Consider the following 21,364-nt stretch of genomic DNA (forward strand, 5'->3'; position numbering starts at 1 on the left):
ATATGCTTCAATGGTAATTTATTAGTTTATATTTTAGGGTTTATTTTTTTGAGGATCCTTCCTGATGATTTCCATACTGGTATACCAGTTCACATTCCCACCAGAAGAAAATAGGGTTCAACTTTGCTAATCTCTCGTCCAACATTTGTCCAATTTTTTCCTGATTGATAATCCTTATGACTGTGATTTGATGGGCTACTAATACAGTTCGAGTTCACATTTCCCTGATGACTGAGAATGTTGAATGTTTTTTCATACTTTAATTGGCCATCTGTACTTTACCCTTTGAGAAATTGCTGTTTGTTTCATTAGCTCATTTACTGTTTGGATTGTTCAAAGGGGTTGTTATTGGTTTAGTCCTTTGTATATTTTAGCCATTAATCTTCTATAAGACCTGTAGATGTTCTCCCACTCTGAAGGTAGCCTGGCTAATTGTCTCCTTGGCTCTATAGAGCATTTTCATTTTATGCTATTTTTTTGGTCAATCTTTGTGTTGCTTCCTAAGCGATTAGAGTTCTTTTCAGAGAGCCCTTGCTTGTGCCTCTGTCTTAAGACATTTCCCTGTGCTTTCTTTCAATAGTTTTAGTTTCGTGTCTGACATTAAGGTCTTTAATTCATTTTTAATCAGTCTCTGTCAAGATGAGAGATACAGCCGGAGTTCAAGTCTCCAACATGTGGGTCTCCATTTTCCCCAGCACCATTTACTGAAGAGGCTTTCTTTCCTCCATTGCATATTTTGGGCCCTCTTGCCACTTGTAGCTCTGCCGGTTCGTTTCCAGGATCTGTTTATCTGTATTATCCATCTATATGCTGATCCTACACTATTTTGTTAATATAATGAGTGTATTTGTTAGTATAATTTAGAATTCAGTGCTGTGATGCATCCAGCATTTCTACCTGTTTCCCTGTGACAAAGCTGTCTATTCAGGATCATGTGTGAACCCATGTGGATTTTAGGACTTTTTATGTCAGTCAGATAGCCATTTTCACAAATTTAACTCCACCTATTCCCAAGCATGGGGTGGGAGAGGTTTCCATTTTCCAGTTCTTTCATCAGCTTTTTATTAAGCATTTTTAATTGCTAATTGCGTGTGTCTCTTCCTTCGTTAGGCATATTCCTATATATTTTGCTTAATATTATGGATGATATTGCTTTCCGATTTCTTTCTCAAGTCCTTTGTTATTGGTCAGTATGAAAGCTACTTACTATATATTGGCCGTGTGTCCTGTACACTTTACTGAAAGGGTCCCTCAGTCCTGGGGATTTCTACTGCCTGGGGACCTCTCCCACATAATATCACACCACCTGTAAATCTTCTCTTATTGCTGAATCCTGTTATCTCTAGTTATGATTTCAAGCACCATATGAAATGAGCAGAACATTTTCAGAGCAAATGTTTTGAGTCTTTCCTATTTGCTATAGTACTGGCTATAATGTTATCATACGTAGCCCTTATTATCCTGAAAAATATTCCTCCTATCTAGTTCTATTAGAGGTTTTATGATGAAAGAATGTTGGACTTTGTCATAGGCCTTTTCTGACTCTATTGAGATGAATATATGCTGGGTTATATTTTTTGGTTTGAATATGTTGACTAGCAATCGAAATTTTAATCATAGTGTGGGTGGTAATGAGTCAATACAGGACTCAGCTAGAAAACAAGTGTCTGGTTTGATTTTGAAACTTCAGAGAAGGCTGAGGAGAGATGTAAGTGAAAATTCCAAGAACTGCAAAAGGGTCCTCTACTTTCTCTCTCCCAAGTTGTGCTGTGTCCTGGCACACTATATGCCCAGAAAGTCATGGCTCCTATGTATATATAGGGTTAATCCTGTTAATTCTCATTATTTACCAAGTCTCTGTATCTGGACTCCTCTCCAGGCCAGCTTGTGATTTCTAAAATCTCCACGGAGACAAATTTTCCTTTCTTAAAACCCTAACCCTATACTCTTACAAAGCATTTTACTATAGTCTTTGGTGTTAAAGCAGTATGATTTTGGTGATGCTATCTTGTCATTTTCATTATCACAGGTAATTAAAAATGTCTACTGTCATATTGAACCTGACCCTTCAGATTCTTAACCCATAATCCTTAGCCTGGATATTGATACCAACCTATTTATCAAATTGAAATACTACAGACTCCACATCAGTTAGTCTGTCTTCAATAGCTGAGTCAACCACCAACTACCAGAATCTTGATGTTTCCGGACTGGTATTGGTACCTCCTCAATTTGCATAAAAGTTAGATGAACATCTTGGAAGAAAACAATATCTCGAAAGAAAACTAGCTAAGCAATGGAAAGAATGAGTATATCTCAGTTTAGTGTAATACCAGCCTCTTGAATGTCCCTGTAAACCCGGCACCACATAGAATCCTGTGTGAGACCTCTATGAACATGAGTCTGTCACGGTGCTGAAATGAAGAAAGCTTAATAAAGGGCTCTGGATGCTGACACAGTTACCAGACTGAATCGCTGGCTTCCATCTTGAACATTCAAAAGTGCAAATGCAGCTGAGGATCATTGTCAGTGGAAGATGGACTAGGAAAGAATCCACTCACTCTCATAAAAACAATTCACAGATGGAAACCATCAGAGTAGCATGTGGTGAAACAGGCACAATCAAAAGTTCAAGAAATTGCTCCTAGAACATAGACTTTGGCCAAGACTCTTGGAAATAAGCTTGCCCCTCTTCACTCAGTAACCCATATATCTCACCAAACGTCATCTTATCGCATCATCATATAAATTCTCTACCCTGATATTTGAGTGAGATGCAGTGGCAACTACTCTAGAGCGAAGGGTTATGCTGTACTAAGCTAGTATAACACACACATACACTGATAAACTTTCCTTTCAAGCCAGCATGGTCCAGCCACTACAGACTCCTTTGTTATACCTACCTCCCTTTATCGGTCTCATTTGCTTACTTCTTCCCTTCTCCTTATGTTTGCATAATAGTCAAAAGTGGGTTTTCCACAACCTTTTTCTACAACCTAGACCTTTAGCAATAAGCTGTGTATGAGGTACATAGCCTCATAATTTCTTTGGTGACCTGAAAACTCAAGCAGGACTCTTTAAAAACTCAGTATGGTGAAGATCCTGTGAAAGCCACTAGGAGATCCTGTTCTGAATATTGATGAATGAAATTATTTGTGTAAAGATAAGCAATGGTTGGAAGATAGACATGGTGACCCTTGCCTAAAATTCCAGAACTTTAAGGGATGAGACAGGAAGATTGGCATGAACATGAGGTTAGCCTGGGTTGTATATTCAGTTATTGGCCAGATAGACAGTTAGCCCCAGATTGATTTCATGTTCAGTTCTATCCAGTTAGTATTGGCAAATAACTTATTGTGCAGTTAACGTAGTTTAAATACTGGAAGCATAACAGATGAGTATCTACTGTGGCTGCTGATCACAGCTCCAGAGAATAAATGGGCCTTGTGTTCCTAAGCACCCTGGACAGTTCCTTTGCAGGCCTTTCCATGCCTTTCTACCCCCTGACTCTGCCCTTTGGGATCAATGGCTAGAACTCCAGCTTCAAGGGTCTTAAACTCATGTGTCACAAGGTACTTCAGTTCCCAAACTAGTAAAACTAACTTTTTTTTTTTGAGAAGTGAAATATCTGAATTCCAGTTGCAAATAACTATCCCAAACCACTCTCTCCCGCAGGGTAAAAATACTTAGGTGCAGTTGTGAAGGTTGGCTGCACTACTCTTAGTAAGTATTTTTATAATAAGATAATTCAATAAAGTTGTGATCCTCTGCACACATTTATTTGCCAAAGCTAGCTTTTCCTTTCTTTGTCTCCTTCTTTCAAATGTAAGCAAGACCATGTTCTCCATGTCCAGGTTGGGTTAAATTGCTTCTCTACTTACTATTTATATCTTCTTTTGTTGTCTTTTTCCTGCCAGGATGAGAATGGCTGGTACACAAAGATATGGGAGAATCAGTGACTCCAAAGGGCAATCCAAGCATTCAAGGGGAGTGGGTAAGATCACAGTTAGAGTTCCCCTACAGTATTGTCTTCAGTTAAGTCAGAGAAAATTCTGCCAGCAAAGCATGCGCTTAACTTTAGATCTTGGTAAAGAAACATGCAAGTATTTCAGCTCAGATATCTCTAAAGTTTCTGCCTTTTGATTTCCAGTCCAATTATTTTCCTTGACAAATATTTTTATAAGGCCAAACTCTTCAACTAACATATTCCTACTTAGAATTTAAAAGTGCTTCACAAAACACAACTGTTCAACATTCTAAGTTATCTCAATTTTATTCCATTCTGGCAGGAAATAGAAATACATTCAACTAAATCTAGACGTTCAAGCCCTTGGATTTCATCCCCAGGACAGCAAACAAAATAAAAATAAATACAGGATGAAAGTGTCATCAAAAGAATCTTACCAGGTGGAGGACTACAAGGATCCAGTGTCTTCCAGACACAACAGGGCTGATGCCCATACTAAATCACAGAGACTATGACAAGGCACACACAAGACTTATACAGTTCAAGCCAGACAAACCCCAACATGGAGAAGGGGAAAGAGCCCAAAGTCCCACTCCTAATGAAAACAACTGTTTCCAGCTGGTGCCTGCTGGTTTTCTTCAATGGCATGGTATTGAGTTTATCAGCCACACTCCAGAAGAGGACTCATGCTCAGGACTAGTTAGGTGACACAAAGAGGACTCCATTTGTGTGTGCGTATGCGTGTGTGTGTTGCATACACTTGTATTGTTACAGTTTGGTGTTTTTGTCTTTTAGGTCTTTTTTTGTTTTGTTTTATTTGGGGAGAGATTGTGTTTGCATTTGAGAGAAAATACATGAAATTGAGGGGTAGAAAAGTTAGATGGTATAGAAAAATGTGGGGGAAGAGAAAAGAATATAATCAAAATATATTCTATGAAAATTGAAATAAAAAACTTGGATATGCAGTTAATAACATAATCTTACCAAAGTTGGTATTTTTCAAGCTTCACTAAGTTTCAGAGTGAAAAATTTTTATTTTAGCTCCCAGACCCCAGAGAGCAGGTGTCCTCAGTTTTCTGTTCCAGATCAGTTCTTCACCTCTGTTTGAGCTCATTTTAAAGATTTTTTTATGCTTAAAAATTCTATTTTCTAGTGACTGCAACTTTTAAATTCTCTAAAAACTTTAATGTGCTAGTATTCCAAGCATCAAAACTTAATAAAAGATTTCCAAATAATCCTATTTCATTGTAATTGAAAAGGGAACTTACTTACCAATAAATTTTATAGGGCACTTAGATTAATTTATGTGAAATTTGAACATTGCAAAATTCAATTGATGAAAGCATATACAGCCCCCCTTTTATTGTTGCCATTTTTATAGTTAAAATCAGATTTGTTGTTTTAGCTAAACCTATTTTAAAAATTATAAATGTTGTCCTCAGTAAAATTTTTATTAAATAGGGTACAGTGTGTGTTTAAATGAAAAATTTAAATAACGAATTTCTCAGTTGAACTTCATATATGTTTTCAATCTACCAATGTCTTCATTTATTAAGAGATGTTTATACTATGATATATATATAACTGTCCATTTATATAACTATTTTGAAAATTTAATTTTGTTTCACATGTAGAACATTTTTAACTCCTTATACTATTTAAAATAAAGTAAAAAAAGTTCATTTTGTTTTGAGTGAATGTGCTTTCAAAGCTTTACTTGAGTCGATGAATGGAGGAAAAAGCTAAACATTTTGGGAGCTATTTTTATGGACTTTCCATTTAAAACATCTGAATAAGCTTCTTTCAACCAGGGTTCTCTAAAGAAAATTTAGTTCCAAGACTCAGAGCCATCCATTGTATGTACCCGATAAACCTGTCTCCTCGACACCAAGAACAATATTAACTGGGTACAGTCTGCAGGAGAACGGAGAAAATAGCCTCACCAGTCTCTTTTTTGTCTTCTGTCTGTCAGCTGAGAAACCTGAATATACTAATATAAAATTAGCAGTTTTCACTGTGAGTGAACATTTTCTCCTACAAAGGGAGTCAACACAAAAGCAGGCATTGGTTCATTGTTTGTGTTAAGACCAGGAGAAACTTAGGAATGAAAAAAAAAATCATCTGAAAGAACAATCATTTTGAACTCTCCCGAAAGTCAGACTCCTAGTAACAGATCCTGAGTCGTTGCCCTAAGGAACCGTCTTCCTCACATAACTGCCCGTTGTCCAGTGCATGTTTATACTTCTTCAGCAGAAGTGTGGAGGTTTGTATGCTCTTGTGACCACATGATAGCACAGCATGTGTGGTCACTGGGGGAAAACATCTGACTTAGGAAGCACTTGTCACCAACTTGCCTAAGTATGAGAATTTAACTACCTGTGTTTTTATTCAAAGCACTTGGATTCACTTTGAACTTATTTCTGCCAGAGGGGATTCTTGCTCCCCTCCAAGTGTCACACAGCGACAAAATCATGGCTGTGGATTTAGACTCCATTGCAAGTAACGAAAGCGTGAGAACAAAGCCTTCACACCTCCCACTTCTTTCTCTAGACAGGTCAGTTCAGCTGTTTCCTGCACGCTTAACACGGTTGGCCACTTTTGTTATTGATGCTCCTGATTTAACACGTAGCCAATTGATGCCTCTGTCTGACCGTAGCAACACCCATACCAAGGCCATGTCATAAAGGACTGGTGATCAACTGCTCCCAAGAGCAGCAACTCCAATGTCTTTCCTAGTTTCATCCAAGACTCCAAAGAATTTATTACCCCATATTTCCTACATCCGAACATGTTTCATTTGATCAGCAAATACATTCCTCTTTGGGAAAGGAGGCATTAATTAACGAGTTTCATCTGGAAAGAGTGACTTACCTACACATTAAGCTGAGATCTCTGTTGACTGCAGATGAGATACAGATCAGAGGAGATCCCAGCAAAAGCTGGAGCAAATACAGAGAAGGATGCACTGGGTAGCAGGCTGAGTCGGGACACTGTGTAGCAAGCAAAGGGAAGCACAATGAACAGCCCACTCCAAGGCAACAAATAAACTCATTTCAATATACTCCCTTGAGGAGTCAGCCCTAAATTGGGCAATTCCCCTCACACAAACTGAGGCTCAAGGAACATAGCGGAAGGAAACAGAAAGAACATAAGAGCTGGAGGAAGGAAAAAGAGTATGAAAGGAGGATGCTTTCCAGACCTGCCACAAATATTGCACTCATTTCTGTGATTACTGCACATGACCTGCACAGAGTCAAGCCAGTCAAACTTCCAGTGTGGGTGGAAGAGCTCATGGTGTTCCACAGTAAAGGAGGAGGAGCTATTGGAGTTTAGTGTTACTGGGGCGGCGGCGGCGGTACGGGGTGGTCGGAGAGAATCGTTCTTCTTTGGGAGTGGGACCACTAGTAGGTTTCCAATGCTCTAATGGATAGTCCCATACCCATGCACATATGGAAAATACTAGTTGAACTTGATGGGGGTCTTTAAATGAAAGAGATGAGCTGAAGTTTGAAGGGCCATGTGTTAGAAGAGCCTTGGGGTAGTTGAAGAAGGAAGTGTTGTGACTATGACCATAATTTAATGTATACATGTTAGGAAATTCTCAAAGAAGTACTTCTGTTTTCACATTACAATGTTCAGTAAAGATGATGGTTTTGCTCCTGCATCCAGAACCCTAGCATTCTGCTCCCTTCCATAGTTCAGAAGCCATCGTGTTGAAGCCAGAGAATAAACCAAGCTTTTGAAAGAACAATAAATATAAAACATTAAGACAATATGCACATTTCAGAAGAGCGCTGAGAGCAGACAGAGAATGGAGAGATAAAAGTCACCCAAAGCTTTCTGCTCAATGTCCCTGGACTCTTATTAAATGGATTTGAAGGAAGATTTTTTTTCCCTGAAACATTCTCAAGCTGGGGGCGGGGGCAGTTACAGAAACCCAAAGGAAGCCAGCAGTTCCTAGAGGACAGCAGTAATTTGTTTGGCACTTCACAAAGTGAGAAAGAATTGCAAACTGAATGGGACTGATTAGATGAGGGAAGAAAGCAAAGCAAGAACAGACTCTCTGGGAAGAGCCGGCCTTGCCCTGAGGTGTACCAGTCACGCACTTAAAGCTCCTTAACAGCCAGACCCTGTTTAACACATGCTAACGCTCCAGCTGGAGATGATTTTCAATCCTCCTCTTAATTTTTCTCAGGTGCTGAGCTTGGTAGGCCTCAGTTACACGAAGCCCACGTTATGGCGGACATTTCCTACTCCATGCCATAAGCAGACTTCATTGGAACAATGGGTTAGATAGGAAATAACCTTATTTTTAATTTGGAATGGCAGGGCACACGGGGTATTGGTAGAAGGGCATGCTGATCTTGGACCTATGGCTCCTGACAGCCCTGTCACAAGCTCATAGTGGCAGTGGATGGATCACTGCCCTTAGTTGAAGGGGAAGCTTGGGGCAATTAAAATTCTAGGGATGTATCTGTTCTACTTCCCTTAAATTAGGATAATGCAAAATTAACAGTTTCTATCCAATAACTGTTTTCTTAGGTAGTTCTCATGGAAGAGAAAGGGAGGCAGACTCCTAGGAGTCTTTGATTGATGTGGGAGACACTGCAACATCAGCAGAAGCATAGCAGGGAAGTACTAGCTTAGGGAAGGGGGAATCTGCCTGGGAACTGTACAAACGGAGTCATGTTTAAAGAGTTTATTTTTGCTTCTTGCTGAGGTCTATGTGACTGAAATTCAGCCTTTTTTTAAAAAAATCTTCCTGCTGTTATTCTGCTTGTTCAGAACTGAGTGTTTGGGAGATATTTAGACTCTGAAGAGAAAAATAAACAAACAGAAGGGTAAAGTTTCATGTCTAAATTTTTTTTTAACAAATACTTTGGGAAGTTATATATCTGAGTGACTTCAAAGTCCATGTTAATCCCTCTGTTGGTATTTCATTGGGGTTTGTAATTCTGATTTACTCAATCTAAATGAACTCATATTTACTATGTTTATCTATCTAATTCAATATGCTGGGAGTAAAGCCTCCTCGTCTGCATGGGTGGAGGAAATGTATTTCCATGGATGTCTTTCAGGGTAGCGCTGTGCTTGAAGGCTGTCGTGGAGCAAGGCTTCCCCTCGCCTTTATGTTTTCAGTTGTTTTCTTGTTGCCAACCAGACTCACCGAAGGCAGTTAAGCTGTTAGGCTGATTTGATTAGAAGAATTAAGTGAGCATAAGACTGACTGCCCCGGGGTTCTGTTGAAGATGAGGAGGCTGGAACATCAAGAGACTGGGATTCACTGAAAGTCATACAGGCATACAGTAGCAGTGGTCCATTTTGGGAGGGTAGATTTAGGAGCAGTCATTCCCTTCTTTTTCCCCTACAGGTTCTCTCTGCAAACGTTTTCTCCTTTTCCACCACAGGTCAGAGCACTGAGAAATAGGACAAGGTCCTTGTGTCAGTAAAATCTCTGCAGATTCAAGAAACTGCTCTCCACTTTGGCACCTGTTGTCTTTAGCCATCTCTTCAAAATCCAAAATGCCCCGAAATGTAGACACCTTTATGACTAACTAAACTTCTTAGATAACAAAAGCTGATATAGAGTAACACAAGTTTACTTATAGTTATTAGTTATAGTCCTGTTCATTGTGACTATTTAGTTATAGTTAATAGTCATAATGATTATTAACTAAATATTGAAACATTTATCTAAAGGATATGTCTCCAGATCCTGCCAGAGTATAATGTAATAGCATAAAACTTATAGGATATTTTAAGATTCACAATATCCCAAGTTACAAAAGGCATCTGTCAACTTTGGATTTTGAAAGAAAATTATATATGTATATTAAATTATATGCTTTCAGAACCTTGGAAAATTGAAAGCATAATTTGTAATACTGAAGTGATATGTGTTCTATATACATGCAGATCACAAGGTCTACACCATAACCAAACAACGACAACAACAACAACAAAACCATATTGACTTTCTCAAGGAAATGTAAGGGGAATTCTTTCCAAGAGTATAAAAGACCTCTAGCCTAGAACCAGAAGGAATTCCCGTAATGGGTTTCACCCACAAAAACTCAGGAGCTGATGGAACCCACAAAAGGCAACAAAGCTAATAATCATCCTAGTGTAAAACATCCATGGGAAACTGCATAGGGATGGAACAGAACAGTGTTTAAAAAATACGTTTGCAAAATTCCCATACATTCTGCCCTGTTCTGGAAAGCCAACCATGTTCATTGAGCATGCCTTGGAAAATCTTGCAAAAACAACACTAAAGGTAAGATTTTTTGCTCATTTTGTCTATACAACTCATCTTTTCCAAATATTTCCATGTAATGAGAACACAGTTGTGAACAGAGACCGTTGCTGGCCACCCTGGGTTGTATGTATTCCCACTGGATGACAGAAGGGAAGAAAGACAAGGGGGTAGCAAGAAAGGAAGACTGAGTGGTTGTGGGGAGATCCTTTGGGGATTCTGGATGCATCCTCTTATGAATGCCTTCACACAGCTCACCTGCTATCTTAAGACATTCCTCTTGTAGCTAGTGATTTTTTAAAAAGAAGGCATTTAGGCAAATGTATGGCTTATGTATTTTAGCTGAACATGACTATTTTAAGTCCCAATAAAATTCACATGACACATATTTACCGTCTTAATGCACTTTAATGCACAGTTCAATGACATGAGATGCTTTTGCACTGTGGTGCCATTGTCACCACCACACAAACACATTTCATGCTCCTAATCTGAGCCTCTGGATCCATTACAGAGCTCCTCATCTCCTCCTTCCGTTTCCCTGGGAAACTACCACTCCATCTCCTCTTTCCATGAATCTGACATCTCCAGTGGAACACACGGTGCTTACTGTTTAGTGAGTGGCATATTTCACGTGACATAACATCCTCAAGGTACATCCACAGTCCACCACATGTCCATTTCCTTCCCATTTAACATTAAGTAATATTTCATTGTAGGTGTGGACTACCTATTATTTATCCCTCCATACTTCGGTGGCTGTTTGGGCTGCCTCAACCTTTCAGATGTCATGAATAATTCTGCTATTGATGTGGGTGAAATGCCAGTCCCACCTTTAAGCCTTTGGAGTTTGTACTTAGAAGCAGATAGCTGGGTGCTCTAGCCAGTCTATATTTTGAGTTTGGTTTCTGGTTTTGTTTTGTCTTGAGTATCGTCCATTCTTCTTTCCACATCTTTTCCTCCCTTTTTCTGAGCAGGGTGGCTTCAATGTCTCGAAATTCCCAGTAACGCTTTTGGCTCCTTTTCTGAAGCATTTGTAGAACTTCTAAGGAGAAATATCCATAAATGCCCTTGACTCATTTAGTATCCAACCTGCTTGATTTTGTTATTTTTGAGTTGTAAGATATAACAAGTTAAGTTATAACTTTAAAATGCTACTTCTTCCTAAAAGCTCGAGGGTTCTAATTTTACTAAGTCCTCCTAACACCTGTTGAATACCTTCTTGTATGCATGTGGACCGTGTGTAAAACTACTATGCACCCTTGCCCTGGCAGCACAATAGACCCTACCACTTTGAAGGAGGTGTGGGTGAGCCAGTCCTGAAGTTGTGAGCATGGGAGAGCTGTCCCCATTACTCATCTGTTTTGAGGCAGCATGGGCTGGGGAGAGATAACCCTCCATCAAGTCCTGAAGTGGGTGGGAGGGTTGGCCCTGAGGGCATAAGAGCAGCTGAACTGTCCCTGCCTCTTAGCTGCAGGGCCCTAGTGTAGCCCCTACACCTCACCTGGGCAACACAGCAGAGCTGTCCCCGAAAGTGTAGGTTATGGGAGAAACAACCATGGCATCTTCCATGACAAGATTTTCCCCCTTCTTCCTTTTTTTTCTTTTTCTTTTCCTCTTTTTCTCTTAAATTTTATTTTGTTTTATTTTGTGGTAGGGAGGCAGATGGGTAGAATCGGACACAAAGAATAAATTAAAAAAAATTAAATTTTAGAAAGCTACTCTGCAAGCTTACAATTAATTAATTGACATTTATGTTCTAGGTGTGTGTGTTCATTAGCACGCTTGGACCCTCTCTAAACTAGAGTTTCAATCACTTATTCAACACAAGCTTGTTTGGAACGAGGTACCTTAATGGTCTTGGGTACTGGGGGATCTATCGTAATGAGCAACACTTTCTTTAGAACTGAAGTCCCTACATTGTGATGGGTGGGGAGTTAGAAAAGGGGGGAAAGCTGTTATTTTAGAATCACAGGGTTCTGTGGGAAGAGAATTTCAGGAAGTGTTAATAGGAAGCAGAAAGACGTGAGGCAGGAGAATGCTTCGCATCTTCAATAAGCAGGCAAGACTAGTGTGGCTGAGCAACACCTGTATGACAGATTGTGCTGCAGACATCACATAATTAGGTAGACCACAGAAAGGCAGGCAAGAATGATGGGAGTGTTTTATTGGAGAGAGCAAGAAAAATAATAGAACACTTTAAACAACAGAAACATGATCAGATTTAGGTTTTGGAAAGATTACTTACTAGGTGGAGAAGAGGCCCAGCCTGATTTAAAAAAAAAAAAAAGTTACTGCGTTAACAACTACCGAACAAACCTGCAATTGTTTTCAGTGGCCTCTTCGGCTCCTTGCAGTCTAAATCCGCTTACTAGCCCCCAAATGCTGCGTTTAATCATATTGAGTAGATAATTGGTCTTCACAACTCTGTGGGATATCTAGCACAGCCTGAGTAAGAAGTGACGATGTGTTCCAAGCTAACATGGGTCAGAGTTGATACTGAGAATGAAGTCTGTCCAGAGCCAGGTGTCCCTGATCCGTGTGGAGCCAGACCTTCATCACATTGCTCGGTAAGTTTGTATTTGGTGCTTACAGTGTGCCAGGCACTGGGCTGGACTCAACCTCCGTGAAGAATAAAACCAGCGATTTCTATACTTTGACGGAGCTTGCATTCTAGAGAACCTCATAGCTTCTACCCTCCAGAATTTTACAAAGTGACGCTTTCTTTAAAGCAAAGTGGATATATTCTCAACAGCGTAAAAAGGAAAAAATGAAGCATCGTCTCAGATGGAAGCAGAGAAATCAAGGGGAATCTATGCTCTTTCCTAGGAGCAGACGTGCTCCTGTTTCCTGAGTCTGCCTTCCAGGTATCCATGGTGCTCAGAAAGCTCCAGTCCGAGGCTGAGAGGGCGAGGGCCTGGCGGACATCTCCAGTACACTCTCTACACCCCTCTTCTGTTTCGCCCCTGACACGTTCCTGCTAGTTTCAGGGACTTTTGCAGTTCAACCCCCTCCCAACCATTAATGCTCTTTTATTTCCTTTGAGATCCTGCCCGTCTATCAGTCAGTCCTGACTGCCGTGACAGAAAACCACAGGCTGGGCTTAGGCCCCTGGGACTCATGTTCTCAGGGTTCTGAAGAACAGAGAGGATCAATATGCCAGTAAGTGCAGTTTGAGTAAGAGCTGTCTCCACGGCTGGGTAAAAGGTCAACTTCCTTCTCATTAGTCCTCCGAGACAGGAGGAAGGGAGTGAGCTCTCTTGGTCTTTTCTCATAAGGATGCTAATCCTGCTGCCGAGTCTCTACCTTCAGGACACCATTTAGTCTTAATTACTTCCTTAGGAGCCTTATCTTCAGCTGCCAGTGCCCCAGAATTAGGGCTCCAACATCATCACATCACAGCACACTTCCTTGGCAAAACTGGAACTAGTCTGAAGCCCTTCTAGTGAACAAATCCTTTTTTTTCCGAATTCAACAATACCTAAAATTATTTTCTTATTCTAGAAATTTGCTCTGTACATGATTTGCTTCCCAACTAACATCGGCACCAACACAATCTGAAAGAGGGAGTCAGACCCCAGGTTTTCACTAGAACCTGTTATGACCTGGTAGTGTAGTGGGCAGAGGAACAAAAAAAAAAACACAGGACATCACCAAAGGGATAAAGGAACAAATTGTCACTGTCTCTCTAGCCTTCCCCCAGGGTGACGCTCTACAGGAAGGACTGTGAACACCTTGTATGAAGAAATAATCTCTAACACAATGGCACTACTAAGTTCTCCATCCAGTACCCCCGGCCATTGTTCTGTTCTTCTGAAGAAAACATCAAAGGGATGCAAGCCAACCTGGCACACAGGGGAGCCAGCTTCTCACTCTGCCTGACGCCTGGGAAAGCAAAGAGCCAGAATGCATCTCCCTAGTGAGCCAGGAGGGTAACGTGGGCATTTACAAATAGAAGGTGGAGATTAGGGTTGCTGAAAGGGGAAGGGTTTTATGCTCTGGTTTTGATCCCGGTCTGGCACTCTCCAGAACTGCCATGTGCCCCACACCTGATAAATACCGGTTTATAAACCGGCAAAGAAGAGAATTGAAACTCGTAAATCTATCTCCACCACCCCGGTCTTTTTATGGATCTAAAGGATAATTAAAACCATGCTCTCACTTTGCAAATGAAGCCTCCTCTCGCTGGCAGTCCCATTTCCAGTGAACTTGAGGGCAGTGGCCATGCACAGGGCGGCCTTAGGTTGATGTTATCCAGGCTTTGATGGAGCAGCCTAAGGCCTCGAGGGTCTTGGGCAGGGAGGGGGGGTGCACCACCCAGAGTTGCTGTCATGAACTGGACCCCTACACAGCTCTGCAAAGTGCTTTGAACTTGGTTAATGCACAGCTCTAATGAGGCACGGGGCAAGATTCAGCTCTTTACAGAGGAAAAACCCACGATCTTTGTTTTGTGACCATAATTTGTTGCCCCAAACTTCAACCGCTACTTTCCAGATACTCACGGACAGAGTGATCTCAAGAAGTGTACGGATGCCGGAAATAAAGGTACAAAACATTTTGTAGGCCTTTAAAATGGACGCTCATGAAGGCAAAGCACCGTCAAGGAAAATGCTTGAAACACAATTGTTTGTAGAAAATGCGTACTACAAACTGTAACCACATGACGATGACAGAAGGTAAACATGAATCATGTTTGCGAGGTTTTTCTAATTACCAAGCAGTTTGTAGGCACATGGTTGAGATAAGGAATAATGAAAAGGCCTTTCAGTGAGAGGCCCCCAACCCCAAAGCAAACACAAGTCTTCGGAGTATTTATCGAAACATATTATGCTTTATACCCTATATCTTAATTTGTTCATTTGATGCATTACTTTTTTAAACTCTCTTATGATGAATTAAGACTTAGGTCATAGAACCTCTTCCTAAGCCCAGTGTCTTTGTACTAGAAATGATGCCCTTTATTTTTAATCTTTTAATAATTATTTATTATTGTTATATTTCATAGATATTAATTTTTTCTATCAACCAAAGACAATGCTTTTGATTCTTCAGCTGCCTACCCTGCAAGATCAGTATAGCACTGTACAAGTTTGTGTCCCTCCCCCACCTTCTACATTCCAGTGAGGTATAGACACTTCCGCACTGTCAAAATCGATGTCCCTTACAGCTGATCCTATAGCCAGATTTCACCTTTGAACCAAGTCTAGAAATCGAAAGGCAACTGGGAATATCTGTTATGGCACACAATGGAATTAATCAGAATTTTCATGATTACAGTTTTTCCTTTTCTTTCAAATTGGGAAATATTTATTATTATAATAAAGAATGTTTAATGCAATATAAGCAAATACATTTAATTCATATAATATACTGAATAGAGTTTAAATATGAAATAGTAAGCCAGAGGATATGTTTTGCAGATAGATTTTTCTCAGTTGTGACTAGGTGAAAAAAGTCATCAACTCAGATGTTTCTCTTAGATTATGCTTGGTCTTTTGATTCTTTAGCTGAATAACTGACTTATTCTGTAGAGACAGGATTTAAACCAAGTCCTAACAAATCCTGCTAACATTTTTTAAAGATGAGCTGTCAGAAGAATACTGTAACAATAAATGGAGGAAAGAATATGTGGTTACAGGGATTCCATTCTCTAATGAATGGGGGGAAAATCAGAGACAGCTTGCTAAGTGGGCTGATGCAGATGGGGCCACAGAGACCCTACTGCAGTTGTCCCTGGCACAGAATACTGTGGCAGTTAATGGTCATGGGTCAAAAGATTGTTCAATAGTCACAGATTTGGAGTGGACATCTCATCGTCTTCACAAATATCTAAGAGAGTCTTTCCAAAAAGTCTCCCTGTGTTTGTGGCTGGTATGTCCAGATGGATGTAGCCAGAGCCCCGCCAAAAAATCCAGTTTATGAAAGAAGGTCCTCTTCTGACTGTATTCTTCAAATCTTTTTACTTTTTAATTTGTCCCAATTGGATTTATTGCAGAGGGGGCCAGAGAAGCCATTCGTTTGGTACAGTTCTTTCTTAGAATGCTCTATATTTCCCCAAAGTTTTTCCTTTTAAATCATACTTTATTTTATGCATGACAAAGTGAGTTCTAGATTAAATAAAACTACAAATTATTTGATATAGTTTTAAACAGAGAGAAAAAATAGAAAAATTTCAGGTAGCATAACCTTTTCCCCTAGGGAAAAAAACTGCAATTTCTCTTCTTCTTTTTTTTTTTTTAAGTGGGTCAAAACCATGTATGTGTTCAGGGACCAGTGCAGTCTAGTTGCTATTGTACTAATGGTCCATGGAATTAAAAGGAAAGCTCAGCTCTCACAACCACTGTTCCTAGGAATAGCTCGTATGGATTCATTTTGAATGCAAAAAGGCTTTTCCTACCTTAATTCAAATATCTTTGGTAGATGAGGTGGGACAACAACTGGGGGGAGGGGGCTTTATGTGTTCTTCACAGCTCATGGGTCTTTGAAACTACACACTTCCCTTCCTCCTCAGCTAATATTACCCTCTCTTGATCTCCTACATACTTGAACTTCACCTATACCTATTAACACATTAGCACAGATATATTCTAGACTAGGACCTAGGTATGAGGAAGACTAGAGGTGTTTTTTTTTAGATAACATATGATTTCTTTAGTGCATTCTTCTTGTTATAATATAAAATGTGTGTCTTAAATCCTCTTCTTTGCATTCTTGTCTAGGTTTCTCCCTGGCAATGTTGCTGCCCTGGTCAGTGGAGGGCTGTTCATGTTCCTCTTGGACCTCACTTCTTTCCAGAATCAGTGCCCACACGCCCTGTGCCTGACGTATGACCCATCTTTCTCACAAAGTTCTGCATTTGCTGCCCTTTCTACCCCTCTGCTGGTAGACCTGGACTTCCCAAGTCATACTGTTAATGTGAGCATCCTCTGTGCTGCTAATTGGCAGAAGAGTGAGCATGCTATCCACTCCAGAGTCAGAAACATGGCGGGGGGGGGGGATTCCTTCTGATCATTATCATAACTCTATACGGTAATGACACACAGAAGAAGCTAACGCAACAGCTACGCATTTCTCTCACACACACAAAAGACAACTTAAAGTATGGGTGACCAACCTCTCACAGTTAACTTCACAGATCTCCAGTCTGAACTCCTTGATGGTTGAGATAATGAACATCTCTGTATATGTCAATTGCATTCAGAGGTTCTGTCTTGTGTTAGAAGGCATTCTATCCAGCACGGGTACTTCCTCAAGAACCTCCCCCAAACGGGTGAGGAGGAAAGGAATTTCTCAAGTTTTAAAAGTAAGTGAGGGGATAGGGATACTGTTCCGTAAACAAATACTTATTATCCAAGCTTGAGGGCTGGAGCTCACATACCCAGGCAGGTATGGCAGCCCCCTCTAATATCAGACTAAGGAGAAGACGGAACTGCAGGAACACGTGGGGTGGCTGGCAAATCAGTGCCCTCAGGACTCAGCCAGAGACCTGACTTCAGCAAATAAAGGAGAGAGCAATCCAGACGATAAATGCCTACCTCAGGCCTCCATATGCACACATATCCACAAGTTCCCCCACACATATATGTATGACACATGTGGACACATGAACCCATATGTCTGTCACACACAAGCACAAAATAAATGAAAAACAAAGCAAAACCTATCAACAAACAAAAATCACCCTTTGCTAAAACAATTCAACGTTAGGTCAATTGGGTATTCTGGATTGGAAGCTTACCTGCCTAAGAAATAAAAACTATCCAATGTTTTCTGTGTTGTTTTTCATAGAGCAATCCAACCTCTCTCTCTCTCTCTCTCTCTCTCTCCTAATATATACCTTCAAAATAAACTTTTTGGAATCTTTTTACCATATATTTAAGCATAACTTTTATTTGTTTATGATGCTAAATATCCAGATACCATTACAACTGCAACCTATTCTATCCTTTGGATGGGTATTCATTCAATTGGTGTTTTAGTACCTGTTTAGTATCAGTAATGTTCCAGGTTCCAGGCAGTCTGTTAGGAAACAGGCAAACAACATTACACAAAATGCAAGGCCTGCTCTAAAAACCTCTTCCCAGTGAAGAATTAAGGGTAAAAACAGCAGTACATTACATTATAACGAACACAGAATCTCAAGACAAAACATTTGGATTTTGCTCCCTAGTTTCCTTAACAACTGAGTAATGTATTTTTAAGCTGCATGAATCTCAGTTTCCTCAAAATTAGAGCAATGATAAATAGTAAGACTAACTTCCTCACAATTTCATGAGCAGTATTTATTTAGAAAACAGTTCATATAAAAACAAAAACAAACAAACTGAAAAAAAAAACCCAGTGGAAGCCGGCTCTATAGCAAAAGCTGGCAGCATCAGCTACTCGGGAAACTGAGATGGGAAAAATCACTTAATCTAATCGTTCAAGATCAGACTGGACAATGTAACGAGACCCTGTCTCAATCAATAAGGAATCGTTGAGGTTCTGAGCATGGTGCTGCAGTCTGCAGTCACAGAGCTGGAGACTGAAGCAGGAGGATCTTGAGTTTGAGGCTAGCTACTCTAGCCTAGATAGGAAGACTCTGTCTCAAGAATAAAATAGTATCCGAGTAGACCATGGGTCGTACCAATCCATTTTTCATTTTTTTCATTTGCTAATAACAAGTCTTTCTTGGAAGGATCCCTGCTATAGCTTGCATTTCACCTTGCTTCTAAAGTGTTTATCTTTATTCTAAAGACTCACCTTTAGTGTGGAACGTCATGTCATTATTGACTTTGAATCCTTTTCACGAACTTAACTGAACTCCCTTTAGATTACACTCACATCCATTTTAGAAAGACCTTGGAAGTTCTAGCATTATTTATATTATTAGACCTTCTTTTAAAATTAACTTCCTATGAAACTGCCATTTTCCTCAAAATATAGATCTGAATGCTTTTTATTTTGTTCTATTAATATTGGCATATGCATAGACAGGCTGAAGCATACATATTCAAATACTCTTTTACTTAATACCTGTGTGACATTGAATGACTCCACCTAGATTCTGTACCTCAATTGTCCCTATTCCAAACACTTCAAACTTTGTAAACTAGGTAGGTATGGTATGTGAGTGTGTGTGCGTGCGTGTGTGTGTGCGTGCATGCGTGCGTGCGTGTGTGTGTGTGTGTGTGTGTGTATCACTGGTGCAGTGTGTGGTGGAAGAGCCGTGTATGGGTGCAGGGGAAATGGTGTACATGTGCACAATATGAAAATTCTGACCTTCCCTCTTCTGAGTCATTCATGCCACATTAAATATAGATTAGATGCATTATAGGACAAACCACATCTTCTGATATTCATATGCTCAAGTCCTAACCCCTAGTACATTATACTGCTTGAAGAGAAGGTCTTTTTTATCGTTTTTTTATTAAAAATTTCTGCCTCCTCCCGGTCTTCCTTCCCCCCCACTCCCCAGCCCCCATTCCCCTCTCCTTCCCTCTCCAGTCCAAAGAGCAGTCAGGGTTCCCTGCCCTATGGTAAGTCCAAGGTCCTCCCCGCTCCATCCAGGACTAGGAAGGTGAACATCCAAACAGGCTAGGCTCCCACAAAGCCAGTACGTGCAGTAGGATCTTTAAACTAACAATTGAGTTAAAATGAACCCACTGAGGTGGAGCTTATCCAATATCATAAGAAAAGGAAATGTGAACATGCAGATGGCAGGAGCATGTTTGTGCAGAGCCACCTTCTGAGGGCCAGGCAGCAGGAACACAGTCATTGCAAACCAAGGGGACCCAGCTGACATCCTTCCCTTATGGTCCAGTCAGAAACCAATTTTGCTAGGGTCTTGACCTCTGATTTCCAGCCTGATACTGCAAGAAAATGGACATCTATTGCTTAAGTTATCTCATTTAGGGTATGATTTTATTGTAACCTGGTAAGCTTTATGTGTGTGTGTAAATGTGCATGTACATATATATACACATAGATATAGGTTTACACACGAATTCTATTGACTCTTCTTGCACTTGCATTTTCTTAAAATTTCCCTTAAGAGGGTTAGAATTCTGATAGCCAAAAGCAAAAGAAAAAGCAAGACAAGTTATTAAGTGTTTGATATTCAGAATGCAAATGTTCAGTCTTTCTCAGAACAATGAACCTGAATGCTAGGCTTTAACAGGAAAGAAATTTTCTCACCTAAAGTTTCCTGTGGCTACATCAGTGCCTGAACAATGCAAATTATGAAATGAAGTTGAAGATACGCAAGCACACAAGATGTGTTCTGAGAAAGGTGTTTAGAGAGAAGCGAAGACCAAAAAAGTCTCACCCCCTTTCTTATTTTAAGAAAGAAAAGAAAGGAGGATAAAGAAGTTGCAATTGGGGCTAGAAAGATGGCTCAGCAGTTAAGAGAACTTGCTGTTCTTACGGAGGACCCAAGTTCAGTTCCAGCACCCACATCAGAAGGCTCACCACCATTCCAGTTCCAGGGATATGGCATCCTCTTCTAGACTCTACAAGCACCTGCACTTGTGTGCACATACCCTACATAGGTAGATAGATAGATAGATAGATAGATAGATAGATAGATAGATAGATGATAGATGATAGATACATACATACATACATATACATATACAATCCCTACATAGATACATATGTATACATATAATTTCAGAAATAAAAGCAAATTTTAAAAGGAAGTTCTATGCTTATTTTCACACATGACCTCTGGGTGTCAATTTGAGCAGGGCACTAGGGGCCTGGATGAAATACCTGGATGGGCAGGACAGATGCCAGGGTCACAGTAGCTGTTGAGGTACTTCCTACTCCATGGGAGGCTGCAAGTCTCCAAGGCATGGTGCTCAGCTGCACAGAATCTCCCCTGAATACCAAGAGGCACAACAAAACATCTGGACAGGGGTCACAGACATCAGTACTTAGGGAAACTTCCCTGCAGATTCCAAGATGGAGTCAAGGTCAAGAGCCTGTTTGAGAAGACTGGCAATCAGGGATGCTTCTAAACCGGCTCAAGAGAAATAAGTAAAAACAGACGAGAAAGGGAAGGGACAAAATGTAGGGGAGGGGAGGGAAAATAAAGAGAGAAACCTCTCCGGAGCACACTGCATGGGGGAGGGTCATGACCAGAAGGGTGGTCTCTGAGG

This window comes from Microtus pennsylvanicus, chromosome 3 (assembly GCF_037038515.1).
Source record: "Microtus pennsylvanicus isolate mMicPen1 chromosome 3, mMicPen1.hap1, whole genome shotgun sequence".
NCBI lineage: Eukaryota > Metazoa > Chordata > Mammalia > Rodentia > Cricetidae > Microtus > Microtus pennsylvanicus.